The 22,084-nt window shown below is 43.3% G+C and overlaps 1 protein-coding gene across 2 annotated transcripts in view; it reads right to left on the bottom strand.

Annotated features, from left to right (window-relative positions):
- The window catches only part of LOC102733322 (uncharacterized), a 171,433-nt gene that overhangs the window by 147,992 nt on the left and 1,357 nt on the right, over positions 1 to 22,084 (bottom strand). The window contains exon 1 of one of the 2 annotated variants that reach the window (XM_081798392.1): positions 13,217 to 14,800. The exons of the other annotated variant lie outside the window; for it this stretch is intronic. The gene's annotated coding sequence lies outside the window, so the exon portion shown is untranslated. Of the gene's footprint in view, positions 1 to 13,216; positions 14,801 to 22,084 lie in introns of those variants that run through there. 2 annotated transcript variants of the gene reach the window in all.

Genomic DNA, 22,084 nt, shown 5'->3' with positions numbered 1-22,084 from the left:
TGGAAAAAAGGCAGTCTCTTCAACAAATGGTGTTGGGAAAATTGGACAGCCACATGCAGAAGAATGAAATTGGACCATTTCCTTACACCACACACAAAAATAGACTCCAAATGGTTGAAAGACCTAAATGTGAGACAGGAGTCCATCAAAATCCTAAAGGAGAACACAGGCAGCAACCTCTTCGACCTCAGCGCAGCAATTTCTTCCTAGAAACATCACCAAAAGCAAGGGAAGCTAGGGCAAAAATGAACTATTGGGACTTCATCAAGATAAAAAGCTTTTGCACACCAGAGGAAGCAGTCACCATAACCAAAAGACAACCGACAGATTGGGGGAAGATATTTGCAAATGACATATCAGATAAAGGGCTAGTATCCAAAATCTATAAAGAACTTATCAAACTCAACACCCAAAGAACAAATAATCCAGTCAAGAAATGGGCAGAAGACATGAACAGACATTTTTCCAAAGAAGACATCCAAATGGCCAACAGACACATGAAAAAGTGCTCCACATCACTCGGCATCAGGGAAATACAAATCAAAACCTCAATGAGATATCACCTCACACCAGTCAGAATGGCTAAAATTAACAAATCAGGAAATGACAGAAGTTGGCGAGGATGTGGAGAAAGGGGAACCTTCCTACACTGTTGGTGGGAATGCAAGCTGGTGCAGCCACTCTGGAAAACAATATGGAGATTCCTCAAAAAGTTGAAAATAGAGCTACCCTACGACCCAGCACTTGCACCAGTATCTGGGTATTTACCCCAAAGATACAAATGTAGTGATCCAAAGGGGCACTTGTACCCCAATGTTTATACCCACAATAGCCAAACTATGGAAAGAGTCCAGATGTCCATCAACAGACGACTGGATAAAGAAAAAGTGGTATATATATATATGTGTGTGTGTGTATACACACACACACACACACACACACACAATGGAATATTACTCAGCCATCAAAAAAATGAAATCTTGCCATTTGCAATGATGTGGATGGAACTAGAGGGTATTAAGCTACACGAAATAAGTCAATCAGAGAAAGACAACTGTCATATGATCTCACTGATATGTGAAATTTGAGAAACAAGACAGGATCATAGGGGAAGGGAGGGAAAAATGAAATAAGACGAAACCAGAGAGGGAGACAAACCATAAGAGACTCTCAATCTCAGGAAACAAACTGAGGGTTGCTGGAGTGGAGGGGGGTGGGAGGGATGGGGTGGCTGGGTGATGGACATTGTGGAGGATATGTGCTATGGTAAGCACTGTGAATGGTGTAAGGCTGATGAATCACAGACCTGTACCCCCGAAACAAATAATACATAATATGTTAATTTAAAAAATTAATAAAAAATATAAAGCATAAATACCTAATTAACCTCAGCCTAAGCAAAATAAATAATAAATAATCCAATAAATCATGTGTTTTATAAGTTACAGTTTTCCTAGCACATTTAAGATAAATACATAACTATTAAAAGAAAAAATATTCACGTGCTACTTAAAATCACTCTGCAAACTACCTCCAGCATGCATATAACATTATAGGAAATTTGCTCTTACTCTAGAACACAGCTGATTCCATCCAAAGCGAAACCGCTTACTGGTATTCTCCGTAAGTTCCTATTCGGTCTTCTGTACGCACCTATTTTATCTGAAATGCCAATCAGTAGTAGCAAATGCAGATCCCAAACGAAAGCTTATCTTTACGCTAATAGCTTTTCTTATCAACTGCTAGATCACTATGCCCTCCACACATTTGATCTGTCACTTTGTTTGAAATAATCCTTTACCCTAATGTTCTTCACTGACTATTAATAAATTATGAACAAACAGCAAAAATAATTACCCTTTCACCTAGGAAAACATTGGTGACTACGACTTAATGGTCTACCAGTGACATACGGCTTTACCCAGCATAATGGATGCAAATGTGTAACAAGATATGGGTAAGTTATTTTCACACAAGCTGTCACTTGTCACACAAATTACATGGGCCTCTTAGCTGTTTAATTCACAGATTTAAAAAAAAAAAAAAAAACGAATTCCACTCACAATACCTGCATCACTCCTAAGCTCCTGGGGAGAGCAGAGCCAACCCACGAAACCACCAAAGAATAAAAGACCACGGCAGCAGGACATTGTATGTATGAAAATTCTGCTGTGAGTGGTGAAAGGAATGTTGGTCAGAGTCACCGAATGATTCAAAAGCCTTCAGGGGCGGAGAGGGAGACCCAAGATCAGGAGCAAAGCCCAAATCTGGTTGCCATATCAGAACAGGAGCTCATTGAGCCAGCCGCGTGGTTTATGGATCTGCCAAGCCTGGACAAGGTGAGGCTGGGGGTTGCCGCTGGAGCCATACAAAGGCAATGTTAAGGTCGGCTGCTTTACATCATCAATCTACACCAGACAGAGCCCTCAGCGCGGTGCTCTCCACGCACATTCCTGAGGAGCAGTGACTGGGGACCGAGGGCTGAGCAGTCTGTGTTGCCAGGGAGCCCTGGGGCCTGAGGCTGCGGCTGTGTGGCCAGCTTCGGCCCAGGGCTCCGTTACCATTTTAGGAAACTAGCAGATGCTTTTGCAAACTGACCTGGTTTTAGTCACCGCTCTTATATCTGAGAGCTGGCCCATTTTACATTTTACCTCCTTATAACAAATAATGATATTAATAATAGCCAATACTGGGGCGCCTGGGTGGCTCAGTCGGTTAAGCGGCTGCCTTCAGCTCAGGTCGTGATCCCAGGGTCCTGGGATGGAGCCCCGCATCGGGCTCCCTGCTCGGTGGAGAGCCTGCTTCTCCCTCTACCTCTGTCTGCCGCTCTGCCTACTTGTGCTCTCTCTCTCTCTCTCTGTTAAATAAATAAATAAATAAATCTTTAAAAAAAAAAAAATAATAGCCAAAACTGATCCAGTCCTTAGCATGTACCAGGCACTGTTCTAAGCAAGTTTCCATGTATTCATACATGTAGAATCATAGAAAGTTTGACCTGGAAGGAGCCTTAGCTATTGTGGGGGAAGGAGCCCTGGACCGATGCCAGGAGAAATGAGGACTTTGACACCTATTGTCCGGGAGATTTTGAGTGAGTCCTCCCTCTCCCCAGGCCTCAGTTTTCTCATCTGGTAAGGTAGTCAGAGGGATGAGAGGTGATGAATAGGCTTCTAAAGGAATGCCAGTTCTGAGCCTTTTGACCCGTTTGGGACACTATGTTGAGTGGGGTTCTGAGCCACAATCCATTAGCCGTGTCTGCTACCATGGGCATGGGAGCAGGGAGTAAGCATGTCATCTGTTTATCTCCAACGTAAGCATCTCTAAGGTCCCTTCCTGCTCAAATTACTTGGATTCATAGTTCCAGCCCAACTGTGTCACTAAGTGCAGTCTCCTTATAAATTAAAAAGAGAAAGAAAGAATTTGCTTTGGGACCTGGATGCCTCATTTCTGTCATAGAGCATGTGACCTTTACAAGTAATTTTATCTCTGTCTCAGTTTATTCACCTACAAAGTTAAGGATAAAAATATTTAACCTGCATCGCTGTCTCAAGGATGAAATAACGGTGTAAAGCACACAGCACGGTACCCAGCACACAGCTGATGTTCAATGAAGTAGAAGCTACAATTGCTATTTTCCTTCTCCTCCTCCTCGCCCTCCTCCTCCTCATCATCAGTCTATCAGCCCCAAACTGGATTTACAACATGTTCTGACCCATGATTTGTAATTTAAGGAACATATGCTTACAACAAAAACTGATTACTGTAATTTTCCTTGAGAAATAAACTTAAGCTCCTTTCCAAGGAAAAATCATTTAGATATTTCATTATGGAAAATTCCTCAAATACACAAAAATAGAAGATATTATAATGAACCCCCATGGACCATCACTAAAGCTTCAAGAATTATCAGTTCATGGCTACTCTTGTTTCATCTATATTCCCACCCACTCACCCCTCTTTCAGACAACCTGTATTTTTTTAAGCAGATCCCAGACATTTCATGTAAATATTTCAGTGTCTACCTCTAAAAAATAGAAACTGTTCATTCTTCATAATTTTAAAAGTATTTGTTAACTGAATGACATGGCAATTGCAAGGCATAATTATGAAATTATTTTCTCACATCTCTAATAATATTCCATAAAAGTCACTAACAAGTGTATGCATTAACAAAATAATAATAAGGGGCTGGCTCACGAGGCCACGTGGGAACTGTGGTATGCATGATTTATTAGAGCTACACAAAGTGAGTTATTTCATTCTTTCAGATATTTATGACACCGCTAAAACACTGAATACATCAACATCAGAATTAATCATGAATAATATTTAATTAGTGCTTGACAAGGATCAATTTGGCAACTCTTTTTGTTCTTTCTACTTCCCCCAAATAGAAAACTAGTCATAAACTAAAGTGTTTTATTTTTTCCATCTGCTTCTGGTAAAGCGCATCCCTGAATTGCAAACTTAGTTGAGATCTCCTGAACTTTCATATACCCAGGTAATTAGACTCAGATGCTGTCCGGACTAGGATTATAAATCAAGTCTGTATATGTAAGCAGAAAACAGACTGCTCACACCAAAGTGGGTGTTGCTGTTTCTCACGGACCTGCCCGTGGAGCCGACAGGCCCCACATCTCAGCAGAGCAGAAAGACGCTTTCATGCATAGGTCCCATGTCAATGGACGACCCCTTCTCTCACCTCTGCAACCCCCAGAAAGCACTGATTATAAACTGAATTCTTTATTTACAAAAGAAAAAAATCCTTTGGGACACTCAAGCAAAAATTCTGCCCAGAGCTGCATTCGTAGGTACAAGCCAAGAGACTACGGCACACAGAAGTTACGTACCGTAACATCTTCCCAACCAGACTGTTAACATCCAAAGCAAATGGTGCCCTGAAGAACTTCCCAATCAGGGAGTTGTGTTCTCCTACAGAATGATTAGGAGAACTTTCAATCCATTGTTCTGTAACAACATCTGCATTCATTTAATTTTAACAGAACAGCAATATTTGTTTCAGTTAAGTTAGTATTTTAAATTGCAGAGCCGAAGGCTCCTGCGTTCTTGAAGATATCTGAAAGAAAGTATTAAATGGTTGTTTTTAATATGGGGTGGGGGTGGTGTCATTCTAACAGATCCCTTTTTCTTTATCTCTGACTCATATCAAGTGAAACTAGGGCTGAAATGCCTACTGGAGACAACACACAGCATCTTAGAAGACTTGGAGAACGGGAAATCGGCTAACACAGGTTAGGCTCCATGTGCCAGGCACGGGACACCCTGTATCTAACAGAAGCCCCACAACAGCCCTGGGGTGGACGGGTATGGTCATCAGCTCACGAAGGAGAACACAAAGGCTCATGTGGTGAGATGAGGCTCCAGGTAGCTAATACCGATGAGTCAGGAGCCCAAACTCAGGCCTTTCTGACCCCATAGTCCAGGGTCTGTACCATATAAACTGATCCCCTATAATGGATCTTCCAGCTTCATAATTATAATAACTCATATTACTGAGCACTACATGCTGCTAAGTGCTTTAGATGAATCACCTCATTTATTCTTCACCTGTGTTACTCTTATTCCCATTTTACAGATGAAAAATACAAGGCTTAGAAAACATATGTGAGGTGTCCACCATCACACAGGGAAGTCATCGGACTGCAGGGTCCTCTCTCATCCATTTTGCTTTATCTACCTGAAAGGCAAGCTGGGCCACAATACTGATTATATGCCAGGGACAACACTCTGAAGTTCTGAGTTCCCAGAGATTTGTAAAGACTGCTGACTGCCTGGGCAGGATTAAGAATTCTAAGCCCTCCAACAGAGAACGCTCAACACACACAGCATAAGGACACAAACAAAAAATGGGTACAAACTACAGTTGAGTGATTTTCACAAGGGGGAGGAGTGGTAAGAATGGAAATGACCAGAGTTTATCATAAAAAGCTAGGCTCTAAGAAGATATGACGGAGATAAAAATTCTATCTGGTTCTACCCTCCCTGGGCCAAATGCTGAAATTCCCTCCTCCATGGCTTGGGAGATGAGGTCAGTGGATCTTGTTTCTGCTCCACTAACTTTTCCACGCGCAACCTGATAGCTTCTGGAAACAAACCAATGATTACGAGATCATTAAAGTATGTTATTTTAATTAAAGGAGGGTCCTCTGGAGAGGGGCAGTAAACTGTTAGTGGTCAACCCAAGCACCAGGTGAGCATCTACTCACCCAGGCCTATCTCACCATCCCTCCTTCCCTGTCTACCTCCACATCACAGCCTGACTGGGCCCAGTTCTGCTTTTGTACCCACATCAAACTGGGTCAGCCCACCTAGAACCTCCCATGTGATATTCTCCAGATATGCCTCGAGAGGTGAAAAGTTATGCATTAAAGCAGTAATCACCGCAAGAGCTAAGAGAGAGGCTTGAAATTCAATAGGGCTTTAAAAAAGAAAAGAAAAAAGAATGAAAGTCTAGACTGCCAAAAAAATAAATTGGCATTGTTGTAAAATTGTGTTGCACAGCGAGAATACAAATATTATTCATGTTAAGGAAAGGGCTGACCTACGATGTGATTTATAGGCACTTCAAATGCAGTACAGGAAGTAAACGGAAAAATTAGGGTGCAAGGTCACCGAGTAGGCAAGAGTCAACTTAAGGGTAAAGTGAAAAACTTTAGGAAGAGAGCACACAGTTCAGCTTGTCATATAAATTAAGATCTGTCTTCACTTTGAAGAAATGGGGAAAATTGAATATTAAAATGGCTACGTTACTAAAGGCATTTTCTTCCCACTGCGAAAGAAAACAGGAATACTTGTTAGAGGGTGAGAAACACTAAAGGGATATTTCATAAAGAAACAGAGAGGAGGTTGATGCAATCCCAGAACCGACCTTGTTATCCGTCAGTAATGTAAACAAACAGGGCAAAAAATAAAAGGGCTCTCGAGGCACTGTCCTGAGCAAGAGGAATCAAAACTAAGTTTTGTTTTCAGGGATGTGTTGCTTCATTTTTTTATTAAAACAGTCTAAATGGATTTGGACGGTTCCTAAAAGTCTCAACGGCCAGGGAGTAACAACTGAAGCAGAGAGGGGTTTTCAACTCTGGAGCTGCAGGGACTCTGCTCTCTTAAGTCATCTTGCTCTCTGGCCATTCTGTTTTAAATACCGCTAGCATTAAATGCTGTCTTTTGGGGGGGTTTTTGTGTGTGTGTTTTTTTTAAGAGATTGTGAATGTTTCCCAAAGAACCACTAGAGGGCAGAGCTTTGTGATGTTCCGAAATTACTAATTGCTAAACCAGCCAAAACCTCGGAAGGGCGCGTATCCCTCCTGGTAGAAGAAAACAGGACTATGGCAGGGCGGAGCCCAAAGCCGCCTGATACAGAGTAGCCCAGAAGGGGGCGCTCCAAGCTGAAAGGGATCAAGACCGAGCATAGGCTCAGAGACACCCAATGGCCCGCACCGTCCACCGCTCTTAAACCGCACACTCCACCCCCGCACCTGAGGCTACTTTCACTGCAGTCCTTCCCTTAACTAAGTCCCTGATGTTCATTTTACTGTGATTTCATCGGCATATAAAATATTGGGTGAGGGGCGCCTGGCTGGCTCAGTCGGTAGAGCATGAGACGCTTGGTCTCAGGGTCGTGAGTTCAAGCCCCACAGCTGGCGGGGAGCCTACTTTAAAAAAAATACTGGGTGAGAAGAGGCGGCAAATCAACTCTGGGCCTAAAGCATCCCTTATTTTCAGCCCCCATCTAAAACTCTGTCTTCTGTTGGGCTGTTAGCCTGCAGCAACCAGAGTCGAAGATGAAGGGAGCATCCTTAGAGCTGCTGTAATGCAGAGAAAAGGGGCCCGGAGAACTCCCTGGAGCAACCCTGAATCAGTCCTAGGCTGCCACTGAGGGCTCCCACAAAACCCAGTCACTTCGGCCTCTGAGAAGCTTTCTCAGGCTGGAAGACAAGAGAATGTCTTTGTGGGGCCCTAAGTCCCTGCACAGCCCCTGTCCCGTGCCTGAGAACCCGAACACAAGCAAATTACGCCCTCATCACCTACTCCTGCAGGAAGGGTCCTCATTAACCCGTGTCCGGTGTGTCTAACAGACAGAAATCTGATCTCAGCCAAGGGTGTGGGAAGAGGCAATGGCAATTTTCTCTTTCTTTCCAACTTTGAGTTAGAGACCCATTAATAATTATTGCCATTATGAAAGCAGGTACCTGGACAACTTGTTAATTGTCTTAGTAAAGATACTCCTAAGGAAAGAGCATGGCTTTTGAGGCTACACTAGGGCTCTGGAATTATCAGTGGATTTCAGTAGTAATTCAGGGTGGGCTCTTTTGCTTGCTATCCATTACCCCTCACACCCCACTCCCAACAGAGAGAAAGAGAGAGAAAGGACTCTCACAGCTTTCCATCAGAGTGGAATAAGCCTTGAAATCTATCCAGTGCTGGCTCTGGTGTTTACTACCTATATGACCGTGGGCAAATCAGTGGGACTATCAAAAGTCTACTTCAGTAGGAAGGAATTACAACGCTCCCCCCTACCACTGCACACATAAAAGCAGCCCCCAAAGAAAAGACACACTATAGGGTATTTTGTTAAGGGACAGCCTGGTGAGGGAATTGAAATAAGCCTTTTGTAAAGTAGTATGTGTTACTCATCCTAGTCCTAACTGAAATCTGGGTTTAATGACTAATGACCACATCATGATCAAGCTCCAAACCGTACGCCATTTCCCTCTTTGCGGCCTCCAACAGGCATTAACGACAAACCTGGTCAACCGCTGGCTGGTTTTTATTGTTGTTGCTGCTGCTATTTTAGGCCAAGTTCTCTGCTGGGATCTGCCAAGATGGAGGAAAGTCCTGGCAGTCCCCTGCTAGTGATGCCCGGTCACGGGGTTCGCTCCTGGGGGCTGAGAGCGCGCCCCGTGGAGAGGACATCAGCGGGCGAGGCCCCCCCCCCAAGGCCAGGAAGGTGGAGGAGCGTATTACCGTGGCTGCTAGTGGCTAAACAAACCATCAGTGCTCAGATACCTAACACAGAGCAAAAAAGGGTCTTGAGATTCTTCAAGATTTCCTCCCAGGGCCATCCTTACAATAACCCAGGCAGTGGTTTCTGTAAAAGCCGGATTAGATCATCTGTGCCCGGCCTTTTAGAAGTTTTCACGACAGATGGAGGGACACAGCTTTAGAGGAAAGCCCGGCTCACATCCGTCTACATTCATTATTGGCCCTGTTCTCCGAAATGCTATATGTTATCTTGAGCCTGTTTGTTTTTATCTGTCAGAGTGGTTTATTGTTAGGGAAATGTGGTGTCAGCTGTCTCTTCCCCACCATCAAAGCCGCTTCATTAAAGTTAATAGTGTTTGACTTGCAGAGATCTCTTACCGAGGTAACCCAAGAAAGCCCCTGCTGGCTGTTATTTTTCCGGCAGTAAAGGCACCAAATGGATGCAATAACTGCATTAATCTTTTAGGAAGAAGGAGAAAAAAAAAAAACCTACCACATTACTCTATCTAGTAGCTGCTTAATAAATGCACCTTGAATTCATGAGGCTAATGCCACCCTTCGGTTCAGGACAGGTCACAGAACTAAATGGCCTATGTCCTGCCTCTGCCACTCAAAGCTCCGTGGCCTGGGTGGGGCTTGTCACTTCCCCAGACTGAACTTGAATTTGTTAATCTCAGAATTAAGGGGGTTAGATTACAAGGGAGCTTTTTCTTTAAATCGGGGAAGCCTCTGAACAAAAGTAATCTTGCAATGAAGCCTGATGTATAAAGCAGATAAAAGCAAACTTTTTCCAGCTAAAGGGAGAGAAACCAGAAGTCCCTCCTTCTCAGCATATCTACCTCCCTCCACACCGCCTCGGTCTAAGCCCACCCTCGTCCCTCCCCCAGGGATCCTGCCCGACCTCGGTAGGCCGCCACCCCCCACCCTGGACTTCCTGGAACAGCATCTGAAATCTACTGGCCTCGAAGCAATTATCTTTAAGGTCTTATCTGCTCCGAGTCTGGATTCTGTGATTAAGCAACTGGAGTCAAACCACATGGGGACAGTTTCTAATTAATGTAATAACTTCCTGAAAGTCTCTGCTCAGTGCCACACAACATTGAACGGTTTGGCTTTGGCTTTGTTTTCTGTCTATCTTCTAATCACTGCTTTCTATTGTGTGCTGTCAAATTTCCCTTCACCATTGGAGTAGTGGGTCTCAAGCAAGCTCGGTCACCTCTGGGTCACTGTCACCTAGTGCTAGTTAGTTCAGTTTCAAATGTCAATGGGACTCAATTTAAATCTCATCACCTCCCTCCCCTGCAGGGCAGGCTGCAGCTGCGAGTGTGACTCTTTAGCATGCTTCCTCACCCAGTGGGCCACACTTTTGGGCCAGAAAACCAGCAAGAGAGTCAAAGCCAACAGCCCTGCACCATAGCGCGTACCTGACCGCAATCCACTCGGGCGATCTTCGCCACATCACCCAGCGCACGTGCAGGCTGCCTGGTCACCAGCCCCGCAGCCTCCTGCCATCCTTCTCTGGTCCTCTCCTCTGCTAAGCAGGCCAGTGGACAAATGTGCAAGGCTGTTGCTACCCAAGCAGGTGTCCAACAGGGCACCTAAAGCCAGTTTTCCCTTCTTGCAAGCAAGAGGGAATTTCTCCCCTCATTTAATTTGTTGAAGGAATTACCCCCCAGCCTCTGCCGCTCCCTAATGGAAAGGGGGGAAAATTATGAACACTGTTGCTCCAGAAGGCTACAGCCAATAAGACTCTCCCCTCTCTTCCTTCCCCCAGAACCTCCATGAAAGGCCTTCAGGATGAGAGAGAAGGCCTGAGTCAATGACTGGAGGTAGGAGGAGGACGTAGTAGGCTGCCCCATAGTAGGGCGAAAGGTAAGGGATGGAGAAGGGAAGGAGAAGGGGGCACATTGTCATTGGCTTTCTTTAAAATGTTGCATCTGCAACTACACTTCTAGTACCACAGAAAGAAATCCCACCAAACATCCTGTACACATGTACCACGAGGATATCTACCAGCTTCTATTTGTATTTGTACATGTGGTTCAGACTTGGATGGGTCTGTGTCAAACTCTGGAGAATCCCAAAACACACATACGGTTTTATTTTTTTGGCCCAAGTCCCTGCGGGAGAGAATAAAACAAACAAGAGCAAAGAGAACCCTCCCTCCCTTCCTTCCTTCCTTCTTTCCTTCCTTCCTTCTTCCCTTCCTTCCTCCCTCCCTCCTTCCCTCCCTTCCTTCCTTCAGCTCTGTCTAGGGAGCCTTTCCTTACACCAGGCAGGTGCTAGGCACTTGCTTGAGGCCATGGCAAATAAAACATGTTCCCTGCCTGGCCATGGTTACTTAGAACTACAGAAGTAATTCCACTTGTATAACACTTTAGCTTTACTTTTCCAGAAGCTTTTATACCCAATAGTTCATTAGGATCCTCACAATAATGGTTATGGTAGATATAATCACTGTTTACAACAGAGAAAATAGAAATACAGCCAAGTTAAGGGACTTGTCTAGTCCCACCACTAGTTAAGTGCATCTGACTTCTGGTCTTTGGCTCTTTCTGTTTGACCAAACCGTACCCAAATGTATCCTGTGATTTCCTCACAACTGCTATTACAATGACTATACATTCCAGATTTTCCAGGATCCTTTCAATTTTAAATATTCTGTTCCTTTGTCTTCCAAATTGTGCTTATCAGACCCCTTGAATTAGTTCTGAAAATACAGTCACTTGTATCAATTTTAGGTTTGAAAAATATAGCCATCGTGGGCTCTGTTTCTTACTTTAAACATTCTGAAGTGAGATTTAGACTTTATAGCATTACAACTATGCAAGAGTCACAGTTTTTCAATCAAATCATCCTTTGGTGTAGAAAATTATGTCAGTACACACATTATTTAAGCTATTCTGAAAACTACTCTGACATTCCTTTTACTAATCTTTTTCCTGTTTCAAATGCTTCCATCAGGCATTTCTGTCAGGCTTCTGAAGGGTCCCACATGCACACTTCCAGTGCAGAAATGTGTTCGTTTTTGGTTCACTGGAATCTTTCAGAATGTCTGGCACTGAAACAGATTGGCTTTAATTAAAATGCTATGATTTCTGTGAATTCCCATTAAGCTAGCGAAAGAAATCTGCATTTAAAAAATACAGTTAACACATTAAGGCACACTTGTACTGAAAAATGCTTCATGTTTAAAAAACTACTTAAGCAGATCAAACTAAACTGCCTGTGATAAAAATGTGCTCATTTTTAGTAAAATCCTTCACTTCTGAAGAGAGGGGTTAGTTCAGTACATATGTGCCCAATTAGCCATAAAAACTCAACTAGACATGAACCATGCAATCCTCCAATCCGCCTGTTGATGTTAAAACACAGATCCTATTAACAGGAATGTAATTTAAATGGTTAAAAAGTGATAAAGTACACAACTATAATCTGATAGGGCTTGAAATATGATACTGCTGGACACCGATGACAAACCAGTTTTGAATTATGACTCCAGCAAAGTCTGAAATAGCTCAAGCATGTTAATTAGTGATCCACAAATTCAAGAACTGCATTATATTATGTTATATATTCTATTCAGTCACACCTCTTTACCCACCAGCAAAAGCATGTCCTCTAATAGTCAGAGAGGAAAGCCAGGTGAAGCTTTTTGAATTCTAGGTCCTGGATACCCTAGGAACACCTGACATAACTTTCCCTCATTCAACTTACTTATCTTTCAAATGTGATCTAACTCAAGCTAGTTTCTCAAGGAACAATATTCCAGAGGACCCATGAAGTGCAGAGAAGTTCACGAGTTACTGGGAAGATGCATGAAGAGCAATCAGTATGATCACTTCTTGCCACACCAGTGAGCCCTGAACTGTGTAAGGGACACTCCCACATAAGCATGGGAAAGCCCGTGATGATCAAGAACTGGGAGGAAGATATCTGAATCATCTGTTATTAGCTTTATTAGAGATACATGCGAGCTGATGTACCTTACTTTTTATTATAAAATAACACCCTACACATTTATGGGATACGCTTGAGCCCATCAAGAAGATCCTGATGGCTCACCACTGACCTGGTGTCCTTGCTTTGAGAATCACTGCACTGGGTGCTTATAATATTAAAGGCAGGATTTCTTTGATAACCACTTATAAATAAAATAAAATAGATTATTTTGGAAGGCAAACTAAACTCCCATCATCTCGCTTGACTGTCTCACCTTTTTAAATGGCCACAAAATAGTGCGCTGCTGGCCCCTTGATGGTGCAATTCGTTATCTCCAGTTATCTCTCATCCTTAGAATCAGCTCCTCTGGCCTGATCCAAGCCCTGTTTGCGCAGGTTCAGCAAATTCCCTCTGCTTTCATATTCATTGGAAAAGAGAAACATATTGTAACACCATTCTCCAAATGCCATGCCACGATCGCAGATTTAGCAGATGGCTAGGAATAGTACACCCTACCAGAGGACCTGAGCTCTGTCAAAATTACCAAATGAGAGGCCGAATAATGTGTTCTAGCTGGTGTCCCTAAAATAACTAGTTTCTTGGAGGAGAAGGAGGAAATCAGCATGTGAACACTGGCCAATCAATCTATGAACCACTGGGTATGAAGACCTCCATTCAAAGTTCACCAAAAGTTACTGTGGCTTTACATCAGTAATTAAACTGTGAAATTCAAGAAATAGATGTTGTCATTGACACCTTCCTAACCAAGCTCAGATTCATGTCTCCTTTCCATTTTCTGCTGCACCTCTTCTGGGTGGCATTGTATCTTGCCTGGACGGGTGCAGTAGCCTCTCATCTTTCACACCGCTGAAAAGTTAATCTTCCAAAAGTCCAGCTCCGATAAAATTGCTCCCCTGATCAAAAAACTTGAATCATTGGTTACCATCACCTGTCAGCAGAATTAAGGTCACATTCCTTAGCCTGGGATTCAAGGCACTTGCCTCTTTCTGATGTCCTTTCCCACTTCACTCCGAGCAATCTGCAAGGCCCAGTCCTCTCTGTACAGACTCTCCCGCATTTGCTCCCGCAGCATCCCCCCACCTAGGGTACTATCCCCTGCCTTCATTCCATTCCCTCATCACCTCTCTGAGTCGAAATCCTTCCCTTGGGTAAAGCCTAGAAGAGAGAAATTCCATCTTTGCTATAAAAAGTGCAAAGAACAATATCTGGCTTAAAAGCACTCATTAAACATTTTCTGTTATTATTGTGGTTACCACTGCCCCTGTGAGCGTGTCATGAAGGCCTTAATCTTCACAGACAGATTAACCCCTGCTCCTACAGGATGTTTAATTGTAGCTCTCTTATGGTGTACCTAATTAATTTTTCTTTCCTCCCATAGTTATTTAACTATACATTTCATCTCCTATTATGGATTGTGAGTTTCTAAAATAGATCCAATTTCATTCGCTTTTGTATTTTCCAGGTCAGAATACAAGGCCTTACGTGCAAATCTTTGAAGAAAAATGTTAAATATCATGTCAAGCCACAAGGGGGCATGATTGAGCTACTGTAACAGTTGAATCCTCTTCCAGTTAGTAATAAATTAGGTTTTAGAATTGAGAGGCTTTTTTCCCTTGAAGGTCTATTTGTAAGCCTGTTTAAAGTAAATACATATGCATTATGTATGATTACAAATCTCTTCATGTTGACATGGAAAGAAGGCTGTGATACAGTGAATTTTAAAAAGGAATAAGCAAAATAGAATGCCTGTGATCCAATTTTTGTATAACATCTAATCTTAAATATACGTGAGAGAAATAAAAGTCTGGAAGAATATCCACCAAAATGTTAAGAGCTGTTATATCTGGGAAGGGGGGGGCGAGAAATAGGGGGTGGGAACATGGAGGTTTTATTTTCTATTTTGTACCTTTCTGGATTTTTTTAAAATAAACAATACATATTAAATTTTATAATCAGAAAAATAAAGTCACTTACTTTAAGAAATCTCCAAGCAAAGTGTTTATTTCTCTTGTTACCTCACCTCCAGCCCCATGATATATTTAAAAGTAAATATTTGGGGAATTTTCTGATAAATTAAAGCAAAGAATCCCAAATTCTCTTGGTACATGGTGCCCTTTAGTATCTCAGTAATTTTTTTATGGCATCCCTTGGATGAAAGAAATACTTAACAGTTCCATTTATTAAGTGTCAAAGTCCAAACAACTTACGAAGTATTTATGTCCTAACAATTTCATGGCCATTTGAAAGAATAATATACATAAAGTGAAAAAAAATATTTTTATTTCATTCTTAAATGGTCACAATTACTTATTAATGGACTGTGTACACCTCTTGGGCACCATACAACTTCTTAAACTTTGACACTAGATTGGACACTGCCACTCTCATCTCCTACTCCACACTGATTTTCATTAGGTAGTCAGTTTTTATCACAGCTTCCAATCACCAAAAACCCAGCTTCACAAAGATATGACACCATCGGAAGGAATGCAGCGCGACCTAATGTTGAAACTATGAGCACCTCGAGCTAGTAGTTCTTGGGCATCCCACAACTGTCAAGTATAGTTGTGTTTCCCTTAAAAATTTAATATATCTCACGGCACCCCTGTGTGTTTACTGCAGCACCCCTGGGTGCCATGGTGCACAATTTGGGAACCAGTAAATTCAGATGATAAAACTGATTACCTGTAAGGCTGGCAAAGGAGGAGAAACTCATTAAACTAGACTTGAAGTTATTCCAACCTAATAACTCAGTCAAAACTATTTTGTTTTCTCTAAACCAAAGTCTTCAGGGAAGGAGAAAAGGATGGTGTGGGAAGCTGGGCTGAGCGCTGGGTTCTGGTGGTTTCCCTATACCCCCGTTCCACCAAAGTCCTCTGCCAATGATTCTGGTACTCAAAACTAAGAACCAACAGCAGCCTCCAAAGCAGCATGTTCCTGGGAAACACCCACATTCTTTTCCGTGGTGTCTAGGATCTCCAACCAACCTACTCACTTTTCCGCCCCTCCACCCCAAAGTTTGAGGCTTTACAAAAATGTAGGAGAGCACAGCAGGCCCCAACACCGAACTGCTAACTGAGTTGACCCTCATCTTTCCCTGGGGAGCTTCTGGGACCAAGCCCCCCAGTCAAATACAGAACTGCTGCTATCCAAATCCATTTGCAGTCTGGATTTAAAAGTATTTTTTTCTCTAAAGTTTTTTTTTTTTTAAAGATTTTATTTATTTATTTGACACAGACACAGCGAGAGAAGGAATACAAGCAGAGGGAGTGGGAGAGGGAGAAGCAGGCTTCCCACGGAGCAGGGAGCCCGATGTGGGACTCGATCCCAGGACCCTGGGATCATGACCTGAGCCGAAGGCAGACGCTTAATGACTGAGCCACCCAGGTGCCCCTTCTCTAAAGTTTAATGAGCCCAATTTCACATCTTGATTTAGTGAGATGGCTTGTGATTTTCTATTATCAATTCAAACATAATCAAAACAGACTCAAAAGGCATCTCCAACTTGTGGGGAAGGAAGTTCCAAGCAGGGAGTGCTTAAAGAAGTTCATCAAGACCACCGAGAGGTGGAAACAACACAAAGGTCCATATGCACATAAATGAACAGACAAGTGTGGTCTATCTATCCATACAATGGCATATTGTTTGGCCTTAAAAAGAAAGGAAATTCTGACCCATACCACAACATGGATGAACCTTGAAGACATTGGGCTAAGTGAAGCAAGCTAGCCACAAAAGGACAAATACTGTGTGATTCCACTTATATGAGGTCCCTAGAGTAGTCAAATTCATAGAGAGAAAACAACAGTGATCACCAGGGGCTGGTGGGGAGTGAAGAATTCAGAGTTATTGTTTAGTGGGTATGGGGTTTCAGTTTGGGAAGATGAAAAAGTTCTGGAGATAGATGACGGTGAATGGTTGTACAACAATGTCAGTGTACTTAAGATCACTGAATTGTACACTTAAAAGTTAAAATGGTAAATTTTATGTGGGGTATATAATTTGATTTTTAAAAAATCAGTGATGGCTTTCTGGTAAGGGAAGCCCTTGATTTAAGTGGAATTGAGTCCTTCAAAGTCACTTCAACAGCTTGTAGCAGACCTAGAGATAAGTCCATTTGGATGATCTGGTATTAAATGCACACATGATGTTTCAAAACCCAAGGACCTGTTCTAAAGGAAACAATGTCTAAAGAGCAGTAGCAGAGCAGGGATAATGGAAAAGAGCTCCCACCTCCTCCAGGCCTTCTTCCTAAGAAAATTCAAATTTCCCCACAACTTCCCAACCCTTCAGGCACAAGTGTGAAAGCCTCACTCCTCTTCCTCTCAAGTTGATAATGCACTTTCCCTATGCTGTAAATCCAAGGCATGACGAAATAGGACCTAGAAGAACTGCTTGAAAAGATAGGCAAATGCAAACTGACCCGGGTTCCAGAACTCAGTGTCCTGGGAGTAAGGCTTCCTGCGAGATGTTTTCTTGTTATCATGTAGGACTGATGTTGCTAAAGGTCCAAGGCACTAGGCTTGCTCCTTACTTGAAGTCTGGGGAGGAGAGGGGGTTTCTGTGGAAAACCTGGGAAATGCTGGAGGATACATTCTCTCTAAAAGCTCAGAGGAGTCCTGTAATCCAGAAATTTGAATTCCGCAGATCCTCACCCATTGATCATTTTTAAAATATGCCCAGCTCCTCCCCTCTTGACCTCTATTTTGTGGCATCCAATCTCAAATCTTTAGTCTTTTTTATTTCTTCTTTTGTCAACACATTCCATCAGTCATCAGACTATGAATTCAGCTCCAGCCATACCTCTTCCATCAACCTGTTTTTCCTTGTCCCCTGCCATCATACTAGTTTATGTCCTGATGACTACCCCAGTAGACTCCTCCCTGGTCTTCGTATTTCTATTTTCTTCCCTCGTAACAGTCAGCATCAGAAGAATGTTCCAGATCACAGTGCTGAGCATGTCACAACTATGCCTAGAACCCTTCAGTGGCTCCCCATTACCCACTGGATAAAGAAGACCAGACCCCTGAGTCTAGCATGTGGGATTCTTTGTGGTTCTCACTCCAACCTGCCCTCCTAGCCACGTCTCCCACCTAGCCACGTCTCCCACCACAGGGAACCTAACCCTATAGTCAAGTCAACTATTTTGCATTCCCTGAATGGACCTCAAGGTTTCCCATCACACCCAGCCCACCCTCCCCACCAGCCTTATCCTCAATCAGTTTTGAACCCACTCCTCTTCTCCTTGTCTTTTTTTAAAAAACGATTTATTTATTTAAATGGGGGGGCACTCGAGAGCGGGGAGAGGAGCAGAGGAAGAGAGAGAATCTCAAGCAAACTGCCGTGTGAGCACAGAGCCTGACTCGGGGCTCAATCCCACAACCCTGAGATCATAACCTGAACTGAAACCAAGAGTCCTACGCTCAACCGACTGAGCCACCCAGACACCCCTCTCTTTGTCTTTATCCATCTTTGAAGTCTGGCTCAAATGCTGGGACTTGTGAAATCATTGATCTTTTCTTTGAATTCTCCCAAACACTTCGATAGTAGGAATCTCATAGTTCATAATACACTCAGCTTGGTTTAGTGTCATAAGTTTCAAAATAGTCAATAGTACAGTTTTGACCCTTAAACAACACAGGGGTTAGGGTTACTGACACCGCACTGTGGAAAATCCAAGTAAGCTGTACTAGTCTATGAACACATGTTTTTTATGGTATATGTATTACATACTGTATTCTTACATTACAACAAGCTAGAGAAAACGTTATTAAGAAAATCACAAGGGGGGGCATGCCTGGGTGGCGTAGTCCGTTGAGCCTCCACCTCTTGGTTTCAGCTCAGGTCGTGATCTCAGTATAGTGGATCAAACCCTGGGCCAGGCTCTGCACCCAACGCAGAGTCTGCTTGGGGTTCTCTCTCCCTCTGCCCCTCCCCACCATGCACTTGCGAGCATGCGTGCACTCTCTCTTGCTCAAATAAATAAATCTTTAAAAGAAATCTTAAGAACAGAAAATACATTTATAGTACCGTATTTATCAAAAAATATCCACATTTAAGTGAACCCACACAGTTCAAACCTGTATAGTTCAAAAATCAACTATAAAGTATTCCACATTGAAGGACTATAAACAAATTTGAATATAAAACTGTGCTACCATCTGTTAGTTTCCCCAAATGCCTAACATGATGCTTTATATATAAAAGCATTTAATAAATGTCTGTTGAATAACATTTAACACACACCATCAAATTCCTAAACCTTAATTACATCCTTAAGCCAGTGATAGTATTCTTTTTTCTTTCTTGCATCACAGACGTTTTTTCTAATGAAATCTTAGATTGAATCCCAATATGTGTTTTATAGGAAGATTTTATATGTATTCTATATACAGAGTAAAGCACATGTAAGTGGCATCTCATTTTATATACATTTATTTTAAATTAAAATTTACAGCATTTCTTATTATTAAGTGAACTATGAGAATAGGAGGCTGTTTCAGTGAATATAAAATTTGAAGCAGAGGGTTAGGAGTGGTGATTTGCACTCAGCCATTTTCATATCCAGCTTATTTCTGTGTTTTGACACAGAATTTCACATGAAATCCTCCCTGGTCTAGGTACTCAGTTTTTCACATGATTTCAGATGATTCAGAAAATCCTGATTCACACAACTAAGCCACAGTGTGCAATTTTATGTGAGTGGACATTGGCAGGGTAACGAATTCCATTTTTTTAAAGCTCAGATACAACCTCCTATTATCTGTGACACATTAAGAAAGCCATACACAGCAATTAAGAACCCAGAGTCAGATTTAAATCCTGGCTCTCCTCTGTTTAACAATGCAGACCGTAAGCAAGTTATTCAGCCTCAGTTTCTGCATCTGAAAACTGGAAATAATAATAGTTCTTCCCTCATAAGAAGTCCTTCTTGTACAAGAACAAGACAGGCTGCACAAATTAATGCCTCAAGAGTCTTCAGTGTGTTAAGAGGCAGGCAGTACAGGATACACTGAGGTGTGCAGCTTTAATGTTTTATTATATACTGAACCGTTATTTAAACATTTATATGTGTAAAGCATAAAGAATAGCAGTATAATGAAACCCATGTTCCCAATTGGCAATTACTGTTGAAATCCCCAGTGTGCCCCTCCCTGATCCCGTTCCTTGTCCTCCCCAGTGAGGACTGTTACCTTTGCCATACTTTTTTTTTTAAGATTTTATTTATTTATTTGACAGAGAGAGACACAGCGAGAGAGAGAGAGAGCACAAGCAGGGGGCAATGGGAGAGGGAGAAGCAGGCTTCCCGCTGAGCAGGGAGCCCGATGCGGGGCTCGATCCCAGGACCCTGGGACCATGACCTGAGCCAAAGGCAGACACTTAACGACTGAGCCACCCAGGCACCCCTGCCATACTTTATTTTTAATTTTTGTTTAGCACTTACCCTACTACTATGTGCCAGGTTCTGTTCAAAGTGCTTTCCAAAACATCCACATCTCCCCCTCCCCACAACCCCACGAAGTGGAGAGCATTACTGTCTGCATCCTACAGATGCAGAGCGTGGGGCACAGGGAACTATGTAACAGCAGGCTCACAGTTTGTACACGGAGCTGCCGTGATCTGAACCCAGGCAGTAGGCCTCCAGAGTCTCTGTTCTCCAACACACCCAGGCTGGACACAGTGTTAAGGGCACTCTCACACTCCCTACGTGACTGAATACAGACTTAACACCCACCATGTGCCAGGCACCGTGCTGGGCACTGCAGAGCTTAAGGAAAAGCTTCTTCCTTGCTGGCACCTGACAGTTCCCAGAACATTGGTTCCTCCCACAGGTGCTGACTCCAGCTCTCTCACAGGCCCAGGCAGCCTGTAAGCGCCTGGAGGGGCTGTGTGTGGCCTTGAGGAAAAGGCAAGCAGGCCCAGCCACTTCACCTTGGTGTTGGCCAGGGTGGTTCTCTACAACAATCAATCCCCAAGGAACCACGGGGAAATTCCAAACTTTCTGCCCCCACTCCCAGCCTCTTCCTCATCAAGGCTTCCTCTGAGAAGTGAACCACGCAGGGCTGCGCAGGAATCCGCAGCCTTTGCCAGCAAGCAGGCCAGTTGCAGCCGCATGGCCCAGCCCACAAGGAAAAGACCTCAACTTTAGCGCATGTCACTCCCCTAATTATTCCCTGTGCCTGGAGTCCAACAATAACAGAGCGTTTTTTCACAAGCAGCTCCCACCACGAACCTTGCAGCCTCATGCGTGCAGCCAAGCACTGAGAAGTGCTAAAGGGTCAGGGGGTTTGTGTGGCCAGCAGTCCCAGGCCTCTGGGGGAGAAACCCGGCCACTTTCTAGTCCAAAATCTGGCCCCGGAAAAACTGCCTGAGGCTTCAGCTGCCTCCAGGGCCTACTTCCTGGGGCGGGGCTGGGTCACTGTGGGTGGGGCCCTCAAGAAGGGCCAGCAGATCAGAAAGCAGCTGCCCCCAAGCCACCAAGGGAAAGAAGCAAGGGGTGGGGGACAGGAGACTAAAGAAAGACGTTTCCGGGGCGCCTGGGTGGCTGAGTCGTTAAGTGTCTGCCTTCGGCTCAGGTCATGATCCCAGGGTCCTGGGATCGAGCCCCGCATCGGGCTCCCTGCTCAGCGGGAGGCCTGCTTCTCCCTCTCCGACTCCTGCTGCTTGTGTTCCCTCTCTCACTGTCTCTCTCTGTCAAATAAATAAAATCTTAAAAAAAAAAAAAAAAAAGATGTTTCCTCCAGGGTCACATTCACCAACTGCTCCCAAGGCTATACTATATGGCAAAGATTGGTTTTTTAGTAAATTTATTTACTAAATACCAGTCCTGGCAGATACTAGGATTGGGGGGTACAGTTCTGGGATATAACAGCAAGTAAAACAGCAAAGTCCCCTGCATTATTGAGGTGGGGGGAGGCAGCAATAATCAAATTAATAATTTCAGATCGTGATTAGTGCTTTGAAGAAAATAAAATATTGTCCCATGGGGTGGACAGGGAAATGAATATGAGCTAAGATCTAAATGAGGAGGAGCTAGCAAAGCAAAGGCAAGGGAAAAGCATTTCAGGCAGAAAGAACAGAAGTGCAAGACCCCGAAGCCTCTGTCTGATTAAATGCTGAT

The sequence above is a fragment of the Leptonychotes weddellii genome, chromosome 11 (assembly GCF_054177405.1).
Source record: "Leptonychotes weddellii isolate Sample4059 chromosome 11, ASM5417740v2, whole genome shotgun sequence".
Taxonomy (NCBI): domain Eukaryota; kingdom Metazoa; phylum Chordata; class Mammalia; order Carnivora; family Phocidae; genus Leptonychotes; species Leptonychotes weddellii.
This window is presented reverse-complemented; position numbering and strand designations above follow the sequence as displayed.